General features: G+C 32.8%; 1 protein-coding gene across 1 annotated transcript in view; it reads left to right on the top strand.

Moving 5' to 3' along the window:
• Positions 1-14,410, top strand: part of LOC145284477 (uncharacterized) — a 537,192-nt gene that overhangs the window by 376,998 nt on the left and 145,784 nt on the right. The window lies entirely within an intron of this gene.

Here is a 14,410-nt window from a genome sequence, read left to right as displayed (position 1 = left end):
TATGTTGTCAATATTTGTAGATGCACAATATTTTGAGGTGTCACTTTTTCTGTGCAGATGTAGAGATTGTCTGATTTTCGACTGTAGAACACGCAACATATACTTATCCATGTGAGAAGCAATCATGGTGCAAGTCACACAAATGTAAAAATTGCCCCTGAATCTTGTTAATGGTTATTGCAAACGCCAAGCGAATTGTCCAGTGCAATATTTTAAGTTTAAGTTTCTTATGGTATATCCGTTTAAATCATTCAATGCACATCCACTGTCCGTTCTCCCTGAGGGTGACAGAGGAAAAACATGAGGATTTAATTTTACTATAAACACGCACTGGAAAATCTCGTATAGTAAAAAATTTAGCCGATTTTCTTTTTGTATGTAAGTATGATCTTTTACCAAAAATAAATCGATGGAAAAATTGAAAAGAAAACTCTTTAAAGAATAAACCAACAAAGTAAGAGACGAATGATAATTCAGAATGAAGAAAAAAAGAATGTGCAAATGTTGAAGGATAAGTTTAAAAACTGGAAATAGTTTAGTAAACTGTTGTTTTTTATTCAAAGAAAATATATTGCTTTCAAATATTATTAATGAGAATATTCATAAACATTTTAGCGCTGTTTCTTTATTGTTGCGATATTCGGAAATCAAAATATGGATTTTCAAGTGAAACCAATATTATCTGCTGAACTGTCATGTCACAGTAATGAAAATAGCCAAACATTACGAAAAACGATAAAGGAAAAGTTAATGATTAAAGGAAATAGTTATAATTGTGACATGACAATTAGGTAGATAACATTGCTTATTGTTGAAATTGACAAAAAATATAAGAAGTTATAATGTTTTTTCTTTTTAAATCAAACATCAACTTTTCAGCTGGCCAATTTCATTACAATAAGGAGGGAGCACCCTTTTTATGGACATCCCGTATATATATTTTTGGAACTCTTACATAATTTGACCCGGATCGTTGGGATTTTTCATCAATTATGATTCGGGCTCGACCGGTAGTCACTGAATTAAGCCGAGTAAAGTAACAGACACAGACGAATTTCAAAACAAACAAACTGGGGGGGGGGGGAATAGAAATACAATAAATAAAAAATAACAAAAACCTACTGTTAATTTATTGAATATATATATATATATATATATATATATATATATATATATATATATTCCTCAAGAAAAATTGCCTTTTGTATTGTTTATATACTTTGATGTTTTTTTGCAATTTGTATATCCATGAAAGTTTGCTTTTTTTTTTTTTTTTTTTTTTTTTTTTAGAAAAGATGAATTTTTACCATAAATTGTTAGGTGAAAGTTGTTTTTCAAGAAAACTTACATTTTTTTTTATTTAAGAAAATTGGCAGTAAACGTTTCTTTTTGAAAACAGAATTTTTATTTAAAGAAAAAGATGAATGGTTTATATAAAAACTGTAAATAGGTGAAAATAGAGAAAAGTTGTTTTTTTTCAAAAGAATGTACAAATTATTTTTTGTCAACAGATGTTAAGAAAATAAACAGAAAAAATACCCCCATTATTAATTATGAAAAAAAAAAAGCAAATAAAATGTTCATTTAGTGTTTCAACATTTGAACAACACTCGGCTGAATCCGGTGATTGCCGGTCGAACCCTAACCATAATTGAAATCCTGAGGATTCGAGTGAAATACTGCATGAGTACCATTCTTTTTAATTTCGTCTTTTGTTCAATTTTTGGAGTGGACACTCAGCGATTGCAAACTAACAAATTTAATCAAAATGCAAAAAAAAAAAAAATCAACAATTAAAGAATTTTAATAAGTGTTCAGTTTCTAATACAAATCCTAGTACATCAATCCTTCTTATTGGAAACACTCAAGAGATGGACGAAACCAAATTGCTGCCAGTATGTTTGGCAGAGGCTCTATTTTTCTTTTTCTTTTTTTTTTTTCAATATTTTAAGCAGATTTGACACTCATCTACCAGATTTTTAGGGGTCACTTGGTTTCTAATCTAACGTAAGTAGATCTAGATGTTTATAATAAAACTTGCGAAGTATGCACTGTTTTACGGTTGTAAAAATGGAAATTTAAATTTCGTTCCGTTTTAATCTTCTTTTTTAAACTGTGCCCCCCAAACGAATGTAATAAAAAGAATAACATTTAGGAATTGTACTTTTTATTTTACTTTTTATACATAAAAAACGAAATATTAAAAAAAAAACTGTATTAACAAAAGGGAAATAATTTAATTTTCAAACTAAAAAAGTTAGTTTGGTATATATTTTTTGTTATTTTTTTACATAAACAATGTTTATTAGTAGGTTGTGGCGAGAACAAACGTTCCTTTTTGTGGTGTCACGTGCGGGTGATGATAATTAGATTTCCCCAAATAAAAAAAAAAATGCACATCGTTACAAAGAAAACCACCTATTTATTAGAGAAAAATTGAGTATAATGTTATAATAAAAAGAGATATGTAAAAACACGCATGAGGCCAATGAAATTATTATACCAAAATGGCAAAGCAATCCGTCCAGTGGTTATTTTGATTACCAATTACGAACATACCAAAAGTTTCATTCTTATATATAGATATTTAGTACTTTGAAAACAACATATGAAAAACCCTAGGGGTGTCTTTCACCAATAAACTCATCAGGAGTTAATCGTTGATTATCAGGGGCCCTAGCGTTTTTTTTGTATATTATTTTCAAAGCGCTGTATCCTTTTTGTACCGTTGAAGTTATATATATATATATATATCCAAGAATGAGGTTTCATATAGAAACCTTGTTTTAATTTGAATAAAATCAAATACACATCAAGTGCGCTTGAAAGCCAAATACAACGTAGTACTTGATGCGTATTTTATATATATATATATATATATATATATGTATATATATGATGATGATAATTGCAACGTCTTGTCAGACGAGTGCCACTCCCTCAGGCACTGAAAGTCCATGAGCCTAAAATGACTTTAGTCCTGCCGGCAAAATTCACACGCTCAAACAGACATGACACTGAAGACGGTCATTAGTATACATACATATATATATACATGCACGCATACATACATATAACACACATAGTTGCATACATACATATAACACACATATATGGCATACATATATATATATATATATATATATATATAAATGCAAATATACATATACACACATACATATCTGTAAACATACACACATATACATACATACGCATACATACACATGTACATATATATAAATGTACACGCATATATACAAATACATACACATATGTACACATGCACTTACCTACATATACACACATACATGAATATGCACTCATACAAACATGCACATACATACATATACATGCATACACACACATACATACAAGCAATATATATATGCATTTACATACATACACATACATATATACATACTTATACACATAGATATACACACATATACATACTTATACACATAGATATACACACATATACATACACCTATACATACATATATACATATAATGATGGCAGATCAATTACTACATGCTTCCAGCATTTCAGGCCTACACGCGTCACAACCTTTCCATGGCTGAGGAAGTATCTATACACAGATGATGTTACAAAGTTTTAGCTTTGTACGATAGCTAAATCTCTCTCTCGGTTCAAAATGTTGACATCCGGCAACAAGCAAGAGCAAGATTACCTGCAACAAGTCAAACTGCAGACTAGCTTAATGCGGGTACTGGTCTCCCGCTTGATGTTTTTTTTTTAAATCTAAGATTTGCTTCTCTTAGAGGGGTTCCCTTCACCACGGCTTACGGGAGCCCTCTCTACCCCACATACACATGACAATAAATACATGCGTATATACAGATGTACGCCAACATACGTATGCATGCGCACACACATGCAACCATAATCATGCAGAGGCACACAAAGACGCACATACATACATACATACATACATACATACATATGCCTATACATACATACACACACATATACATGTAAAATACACATGAAGGAACATTCCAAAAGTCATACATAGTAAGTGATCAGCGGCTGGACCGTTTTTGTCCCTTTTCCTTCCTGATCTTTTTTCCTCCTTTTTTTTTTGTTTGTTTGTTTTTTTTCTTTAAATAAAAAGTTTGTTTTAGACTCGCACATATGCAGTACATGATAATGATGATCATCATGTTGACAAATTCACACATAAGTTTCCAAATAACTCAACGTATGAATCAACGAAAATATATATATATACACACATACACACACTATTATATAAAAGGAACTGTCTGTATGTGCATGAATTCGTTCTTTATGGACTCCAAAACGGGTTGACTGATTTTTATGGAATTTCACATGAAAGTACTATGTGTTTGGCAATGTTCTTAGATAAGCTTTGTACCAGAATGTCTTTGCTGAGTATTGATAATCCAAATAATCTAATGAAAGGAGGAACAAGTGATTTTGACTTAGAATTAACACCTTACACAGCCTTACATCACAAATGCATTTGAGAAGTTTTATTATTACAAAAGCCGAGAGTAGGTTCTCTGATATGACAGGGGCGCGTTTGAAATGAATATTTCTGTTTAAAGCACAATTCCATTATAATACTTGACTTTTTCATTTTAAACTTAAATTCAAGCAGTTATCAACACAAAGGCAGTTAGGCCAGGCATATAAAATTAGCAGTAGGCTACAGGAGTGCGTTCAAAATTAATGCTTCTTTTTAGGGCGCAATTGAACCATGATACTTGACTTTTGCATTTTGAAATTAAATTCAAGCCATTATATATAAAAAAATAATTTTATAAAATCAAAAGTAGGTTCTCTACAGTGTAGACTACAATGTATTGTGGACTAAATCACTGCGGTGAGGCATGTGAAGCTTCCTTCTGACGCACTGTGATGGGTCCCCAACTAGAACAGGCAATCAATTGATTTAATTTAAAAATGAGCGATTTCATCGATTTCGATGACAATAAAAATATGGGAATGTGAAAGATTCATTGATCATCATTCAATCCCGGGCAACGTCGGGTCCCCCTGTTAGTATATGTGTATGTATGTGTACTTATATACTGAATGATTATTTTTCCGTCTCATCAGTACATTCTTATGTTTTTCTTCATGGATGCTGACATCTCTAGTTCGTTTGCAATTCTATACCCCCATTGATTAACTGATCCTTTACTTATTTCCTTTGATTGACATTAGAATTCTGTATCATCTGACAACGATTTTCTTTTTTAAAACTCATTTTTCATGATTTTATTTTTTCGTTTATTAACAGATCTGATTGCGTCATCTTTCACTTTCTTGGGAGTTTGACATTATTTTAAACGTGGATGCTAAGGTTTAATCTTTTATTTCTTCATCTTTTCTCTCCTTAGTATGTTTTCTCTTGTGCACATATATCGTTGGCAGATGTGACGAAAGGACAGTCATATATATATATATATATATATATATATATATATGTCTTGTAAGTTTCTTTAAAACTATAAATAAATAAATAAATAAATAAAATGTCCTTCGTTGTAACATTATTTTGTCAGTAAATCAATTTATATCGCTTAATAGTTTTACTTGGATGAACAAACAATAGTACCAATGTTCTTAAAGGGATCATCAGTTGTTTACCATCAAACACTGTCTCGGGGATTTAAAAACAAAACAGTATATTAAATTATAACTCAGCAGCAGTGTTGATCAAACACTACCTCGCTCAAAACACATGAATGAATATATATATATATATATATATATATATATATATATATATATATATATATATAGCACTAAAAAAATGCCCATCCAAAGACAGGTAAAATTAATTTCTCCATCAGAACAGTTTTGCACCACATTTATGTCCTTTATCTTTTATGGGTACAATATAATATGTGATAATAGCTAGAGAATTCACTCTGTAATAATATATATGAAATCTACATAAATTAAAATATCACATTTAAGTATATTTTACAACCGGGCAACACCGGGTGGCTAGCTAATTAAAAATATATGGCGATTTCCATGGAATGCTGTTTTTATGTAACTTGTTGGAAATTAAAACAATTTTTTTTTCTTTTTTTTCACTTGGGAGGTTACTTCTTATCAAGGCCTGGAGGAAACTCTAGGATAAGGGTCAAGTGTTGGGGAGATGGTGAGACAACATGATCAATTATGGTGGAAATTGGCTAGGTCATACATTATTTAAGAGAGGGGCTCAATAGGAATTTATTCATGCTAGATTTGAAGATGATCATGTTATAGTCAGTTGGGAAGCAGACACATGGTATTGCATTTTACAGATGGACAGTTATTTTGTTTACTTTTAGGCACAGATAAGGGAAGTTGTTGATGGTTGTTGTAGCTAAGCGAGTATTTAGTACAAATGTTTTACAGGGAGTGACTATAGATTGGAACTCAGCCGATCACCTACCGTAAAAGTAACGATAGAGCAAACTGTAAGAAAGAAAAAGTAAGGAGTCTAAGTAGACTTCATTCACTAAATTCCAAAGACAAGTTTGTACCTTCGTTTACTTTGAGATTTACCTGAGCATAATAATACAACACAGCGCTTTGTTTTGTTTCAAGTAGTATGTTCGGCTGTATATAAGTAGTTTCTTAAATTTTCAGTCGTTTTTTTATCAATTCGATCTTGTCCTACAAGTGGACATATATTCACAGTGTATGTATGCGTGTGTGTGACTGGTGTTATTAATAATGGATTTGCAGAAGTGAAATAAAGACAATAAAATGTTTACTAATGTCCATGATAGATATTCCCACCTGTTTATACAGAAGAGTAAAGAAACATGAAGTCGACCATCTGTTTTCACGTTTCTCGGATGTGCCTTTCCTGCTGGTAAATAATTCTGATGTTCCAGCGATTACCTGTCATTTTGGATTTTCCTATTGTCTTGTTGAATTTCAGCATATTGATCCTCACCTATAAATATTGTTTCTTGTTTTATTTAATACTAGCAAAACATGTGGTCTGACGTTTACTGGAAAAATTAAAAAAAAAAACAAAGAATCGCAGTATCCATAACAAAGCCAGAAAGACTCTTTATAGCCAAAATGCTAAGCCCTTATCTGCAATACAAACATATATATGAATAAAATTATCATCAGTTTAACGTCCATTTTACATGCTGGCATGTGGTGGACGGTTTTTAGAAATTGATTTCCAAACAAACTTCTATGTGAGCAGTTCTTTATTTATCCCACTTTCTCTCAAGTCCATCTTCACCACTTCCGTCCATGTTTTCCTTGCCCCCCCCCCTGTTGTAGAGTGATAATACCTTTTGCTACAATAATGGAGAAAGTATTAAAATGGCTATAAGTTGTGTGCATTGTATTTGTTAAATCAGAGCCACTGTGTGTGTGTGTGTGTGTGCGCGCGCGCGTGTGTGTGTGTGTGTGTATAAATTATAGACATTAGTATTTCATGTTTTTGCAATTATCAGTGCAGGAAGTGACAATTCCTATCAAGATTCGAATTCAGCTTCAAAGTCACCTTTTACTCCAATTGCTAGGACGTTATATACATATATATATGTGTGTATTTTTACTTGGGAGTGAGTAACCGCTTATCAGTGCCCAGATGATAAGGATTAATCAGTGTGCGAGAGATGGTGAGAAAACCTGATTTGTAATACAACTTGGGTAGGGTTTGATAATTTAATAGGACATGTATGTTTGAATGTATATATCTTAAAGACTATTAAAATTAACAATAGTATGAAATAGTATAGTGTGTACTATTTCAGACTATTGAACAATCTTTTCATGTGGGGCTAGTGTTTTGTTATCATGAGATCATCCTTTGAGGCATTTCCTTTTCCTTTGAGAGATAGTTTATTATCATTTCTGTTGACATGAGACCATCCTCTTTTTTCTTAAGAAGGTTAGAGTAATATATATTTGGTTGTTGACGTTTCTGAATTTTTGAGATGAGGATTTGTTATTCGTATTATTTATGTTTATTGGACTACTGTTCTCATCTTGAGTGTGATTTTTACACCGTTTCTGTTGATGTAAACTGTAGAGCTCGGGAATTTTGACAGAATTTTGAGCTGAACCTTTTCTTTATTCCACTGGGGTTAGCATGCTCTGGTTCCGTCAGCCATGACTGGATAAAGATCCTAAGTAATTCGCAATTGTATTTTTCGGTTGCTCACACTGAGGATGTAACCTTCAACATTCAGCAGAATATCACTTTTTACAATTGATTTTTTCAAGTACTCTAACCATTGCGCCATGGGTCCTTGCAAACCAAATACCTGATTTTGACAGAAACATCCTCGAGTTCGACAAAAAAAAAAAAAAAAGGTCGGAGGTTACATTGACCGAAACATGAAAATTACACTCAAGATGAGATGAGAACAGTAGTCCGATGAATCCAAATAGGTATTCAGTTGTTGTAAAACTATTCTCTCAGGTATTACTCTTTCTTTGTATTTTTTTTTAATGAGGAGGAAGATGGTGTAGTATTTGATTTATTGTCATGAGATAATCCTCCCAGACGTTACCTTCTCTCTTGCATGGATTTAGGGTAGCATTCATCAAAAATAAAGTATCATAATCGCCTGTTTATTCACAAATTCAACACGTAAATTATATCATTAGTAAACCTATACAACTGAAGGGAGTATATTTTTGCTAGTAATAATAATGGGCACTTATGACCTTGAAAAATATGGGTCAGAACTTGATTAAATTTTGTATGAAATGCCCTTGAGATGTTGTGTGCGTCAGAGGAGGTCAAATTACGTGTTGCTGCTACTACTACTACTATTACTGATAATAATGATAATAATCTACATAATTATAAAACTAAAATGATCTTGTAACGAGTGATGTAACCCACTTTCCAGTTTACGGCATCCGGTTGCGCATGCACGCATAAACATTAACTCATAACATAAATAAACATGAATCGCTTCTTTTGCAGATTTTGACCTGCGCACTGAAATATTAACGTTATTATTTCGAAATTATTATTTAACATGGGAAGAGGGTGTGTGTTTTGCAACTATTCTTTATTACAACTATACTGTCGCTATTTTCTTACAACTAAACAACTTTAACCCGTTGACAAACATAAGAACAATTGTAGTAAAGCCAAGACTACTACTACTCTCCTCTATCCATCCCTTTTCTTTCCTTCCTTCCTTTTTTATTTTTTGTTTACATTTCTAGATACAAAATAGTTGTGAGAACGGTGGATTTGTTAACACATTTACTAATCTGTTTCAATACAAGTTTTATTTTATTTTATTTATTTAGGTTTTATTCGTTTTGCTTCAGGTTTTATTACTTATTTTTGTTTAGATTTTAAGTTTCTATAACTTGGGTGAAGGATTCTAATATGGGTTTTTCATTCTTATATTTCTCATCGGTAGGTTCATGTGCATTTTTGCTGCTAAATGGCTTTCGTCTGCGTTCGATTCATAGAAAAATCATGTTTAATTTTCGATTTTTTAGCGATTATTCGGAAAAATAGTTAACTTACACGAATAGGGAGAATTTTTTTTATGTTTGAGTGATCCGTCCATGATTTTTCATTTTAATATACTTTCATAGAAATGTTTCTGTTATGTAAAAAAAAACAACCTATTTTCTTTACATCACAAGCATCACGCTTATACATGAATTCCATAGTTTATATCACATACTGACCCAATGGGTCACGGGTAGTCTAATAATAATAATGATAATAATTCTGATTCCGTTTATCAATGTTTCTCTGGAAAGGGATGGCATTCATTTCCAGAGGATTTCCCTCAATCCCGGCTCCAAACCAGAAGCTTCAAAGATCAATGGTTTTCCTTAGGATGTTGGTGGTACCTACAATAGCAGAGGTCTGAAGGCCACCTAAAACATTGGGGATTTGTAGTTTTTTTTCAATTGTCCTTTCAGGTCCTTGATACTACTCCTAGTGTACCAACTATGACCGGGATTATTTGTGTTTTAACCCTGTGTATATGCCTTATCTCCAAGGCCAATGGAGCATAATTGCTCCACTTCTCATTTTCCTTCTCTCTCACATTCCTGTCCCAGGGTACTGAGAAGTCTTCAATCTGCCAGATTTTTGAGACCTTGTCCATGACGACCAAAGCCAGACGATTATGTTCCAATTGCTTGGTCGTTATAACACTTTTTCCCCACCATACCTCTACCTTTCCATCCTCACTTGTTCTCACTTCATCAGGCACCTCCTCAAACCATTTTCTGGCACACTTCACCCCAACCCTCTTACACACCTCCCAATATATCTAGAGTCCCATGTAATCGTGTTTTGCAGTACTCTGTCTGGGCCAGTTCACTGCACCCTGCTGCAAGGTGTGCAATTGACTCTGAGATCTTACCACAAATCTGGCATTCTGCAACAACTGCCTCTCCTAGAACCACTATTTTGAACAATCGTGTTCCTAATACCTGCTCTTATGCTGCACAAACAAAAGCTTCATAATATATAATAATACATATATATAATATCTATAATATAAAGCTGAATGTCTGTGTGTGTGTGTGTGCGTGTGTGGTCACAAATAGGCTCCTATATGGTTGACTATTTTAAAAAACTGATTACATATAATGATGATAGAAGATGTATCGAGACAAAGGAATGGGTATGTTTGATCTGGCAGAACGGTGGTTCATTAAAATTGTGGGGTTTGCGTTCGCGTCTGGTCCACAAAGTATGGAAATAAAAAAATTTTAAATTAAAGAAAAAACGTTTACAAGTGTTTTTGATATAGATTTACATAATAATACTTTGATAAGTATGTTTTAACTTAAATAGTGATGGTATAATAAAATTGTGGGGTCTGCTTTCACGCCTGGCCTCCATAGAATGGAAATAGGCACAAACTTTAATAAAGACTTTTCATATCTATCTGCATAATTATACTTTGATAATTATGTTTCAGTTTGAAGAAATATGGTATAATAAAATTATGTGGTTTTCGTGCGCGCCTGACCTCCATAGAATGGAAATATGTCACAAAGTTTAACAAGGTTTTTTAATATAGATCCACAGAATATTGTGATAAGTGTTTCAGTGCGAACAGGTATGGTATAATAAATTATGGGGTTTATCTATTTTATTTTTACTTTCATCATATTTTGCTTTGGTTTTCATACCCCTAAATTCGAAGCTATCTTATTACAACCCTTCCTTTTCATAACCTATCATACTTTCATAAATCAGAGTCCATTTTCTGTAGGCTGTTTTTGAACCCAATTAATGACGGGTACTTTTGCTAGTATATATATATATATATAAAATGAACTTATTTTTCCCCTCTGATTTTGACCTTAATAGGATTAAAAATCAAGACATTTCATATAAATGTAATACACACAAACTGCAGCGCAATATCTGAGGTGTGTTATAGGCCTATTACCTATCCACTTCCTTAATAATCGTAGATTCCTATATTCTATCTGCTGAGAGTTCACTGCCAAAATCGGTTAAGATCAATGGAAGTGGTAAAATCTTTTCTCTCTAATAAATTCCTCCTTCCCCCGCCACCACTTAACACCGTTGCGGGTTCGTCCACAAGAGACAGTTACAAAGGAACACTGGTTTGGCTTTTCTTTACTTCGTAGTTGCTTAAAAAAACTGAAAAGGAATTTTAATTCTACTGGGTGAAACGCACCACAGAGTTAACCGAATCGAAGGGTTATTTATGCCATTTTTTCCACTTTATTTCGTTTTGTAGTTAATTAAAAAAAACTGGAATGGACTGGGTGAAACACACCATGGAGTTAACCGAATCGAAGGGTTATTTATGCCATTTTTTTTTTTTCTTTTTTTTGCTTTTCTGCTGTGTTTTTTTGTTTTTGTTTTTCCGAACACGTCCATCATTTTTTTTCCAGATTTATGCTTTTTGTTTTTCCGGTTTCTGCATTTGTTTGCTGTTTTTTTTGTTTTGTTTTGGTTGTGCCGATTTTTTACAGAAGTTTAACATCGTTTTCATTTTTATTTTTATATTTAAACAGGGTTATTACTTCGATTATTCTTTACTTTGTTCCCCCCCACACACATACACACACCACCAAACAACCGGGCAACGCCAGGTAACCCCGCTAGTAATAATATCTAATAATAATAATGAACATTTATTAATAAGAATTTTATCAAATGAATAATAAATAGTCGTTGTAATTCCAGAAGTATTTTTTCCTTTTTTCTTTTTTTTTTTTTTTTTTTTTTAAATTTGCTTGATTTTATTTTTGGCATTGATTTACCTGATAACTTTTAAGGAATACGATTATCATACAAGGGACATGAAGGTTGCCAATATTAATAATAAAAGCGATGTTATGGTTCCAACAGGATTTAAACACTGCATGTTTAGTTGCATGTTGGTGTCCACTTCACCACAGGAGCCTCTTGTAGAAGTAACGAAGTAAAGAGTACTAATTGTTGTACTCGAGTTGAATTTGAACAGCTCTTCACGTGTGCAACTGTTTGGCAGTTAGAATTTCATAGAAAATTCAATGCAAACGTATTAGTTTTAACGTACAAGCCATGAAAAAGTGATGAAGTATTCGTAAATTAATTTATTAATTTATTTCTTGGATTACCATTCTCATCTTGGTTCTTTTAATTTCAAAAGGTTTCAGCTGATGGAGATTCCAACTATCTTCAAGTGCAACTTTTCAAACTCGTGAATCTTTTTTTTTTTTAGAACTAAACCCTTCATTTAATACATGGGGGATAGATCGTTCTCATTTTGTCAGCTATGAACAGAAGTGTTAATTGTTATTCTTAGTTATCATTGCATCAAATAAAGACTAAAGTTTCACTCCCCAGAGTACTTACTTACAAAGGATTGTTAATCAAGGCTTTTATTATTTATGTAGTTGAAGATGATCAGACGTTTTATCAGCACAAAATGTGGAAATGGGAAGTGCCTTCAATAAGTTTGCAAACTTTTTTTTTTTTTTCGTACAGGCATTTAAAATGGTCATAGACTTGTGAAAATTGTGTATGTTATTGCTATACATGTTATGAGATGACTTAGCAATTGTAATGATTTTGGGTGCAAATGAACAGCTACAGCAGGAATTGGAATACACACTATTAAAACCTGATTGTCACAGCTGGTGAATTTCGAAAATGCAATCTAAACGTGAGGACACTTTGGAAGAACGATATGCAATAAAATTCTGTTTGTAACTTGGGAAAAATATGTATGGAATACTTCAGTCTGCTTTTGGATCATCTTGCATGAATCGAGCATCAGTCTTTGATTGGCATAAGAGATTCTTGGATGGCAGGGAGTTTATGAGGGATGATGAGAGGTGTGGGAGAAGTAAGGAAGTCAGAACACCAGAATTAATTGCCCAAATAAAAAAAAAATCATGGATAAGGATCGTTGTATGTCTATAGAGACAATAAATTAATGTCAGTGTGGGAACTGTACACACAGTTATTTGCAAGAAACTGAAGATGTGGAAGATTTGTGTAAAGTTTGTCCTGAAGATGCAGTTCACAACTCTATCCTTGTCACAGACTATTTGACTAAGATGGGTATCAAGATAGTTCCTCGTCCTTCTTATGGTCCAGATGTTGCTCTGTGATTTTGCTTATTCCCTAAGCTCAAGGAAAACCCTAAAGGCTGTCATTATGAGACAATTGAGGAGATGAAAGAGACTGTGACGAGGGTCATTGACATGCTCACACAAGAGGACTTCCATAGGGCCTCTCAGAAGTTGTTGGAGCGGTACAACAAGTGCATTGTATCCGGAGGAGATTACTTTGAAGGTGACTAGTGTTTCATGGGTGTACTATAAATAAAAGTGCCCATATGAAAAAGTCTGGAAATTTATTGAAGATGACACCTCGTAACAACTAAGATGAGAATAGCAGTTCAAATAATCCAAATCGTTTGAATTATCCTCTATCTAAAAAAATTTTGCATTATGTTCCTAAACAAATGTTAATGAGGTAGAAATATATTTTTATCTGTAAACAAATTCTAATGTTTCGTTTACTTTCGGGAAAGTATGGCATTTGAATCAAGTTAGATATGTTGCCATGTGAAATCAGTTCCTTTTACCTGTTACTTGGAGTCACCAGATTAGGCTGTCTGAAAATACACACCTCCATTGATGCTATTGTTTTTGTTTTCTTTTTCAAAACTCAATCATGTTCTACAAAGTCAAAAATAAAATCAATCTTCCTCTACAAAACAACCGAACCAAACATGAATAAATATTTGATGCAATAAAGAACATGAAGCATAAAACCTTTTTCCAATATCATTGAATGACGTGAAAAGGGTTGATATGCCGTAAAATATAACAGTCAAACTTTTACCTGTTAGCATGATTGCGGTGCTAAAATCTAGTTGGTCCAAAAGATCTTTAAAAATCCTCCAGGAAAAT

This window comes from Euprymna scolopes, chromosome 9 (genome assembly GCF_053919585.1).
Source record: "Euprymna scolopes isolate OS-2025 chromosome 9, ASM5391958v1, whole genome shotgun sequence".
NCBI classification, from domain to species: Eukaryota; Metazoa; Mollusca; class Cephalopoda; order Sepiida; family Sepiolidae; genus Euprymna; species Euprymna scolopes.
Note: the sequence above shows the minus strand (reverse complement) of the source record. Positions and strands in the feature narration are given on the sequence as shown.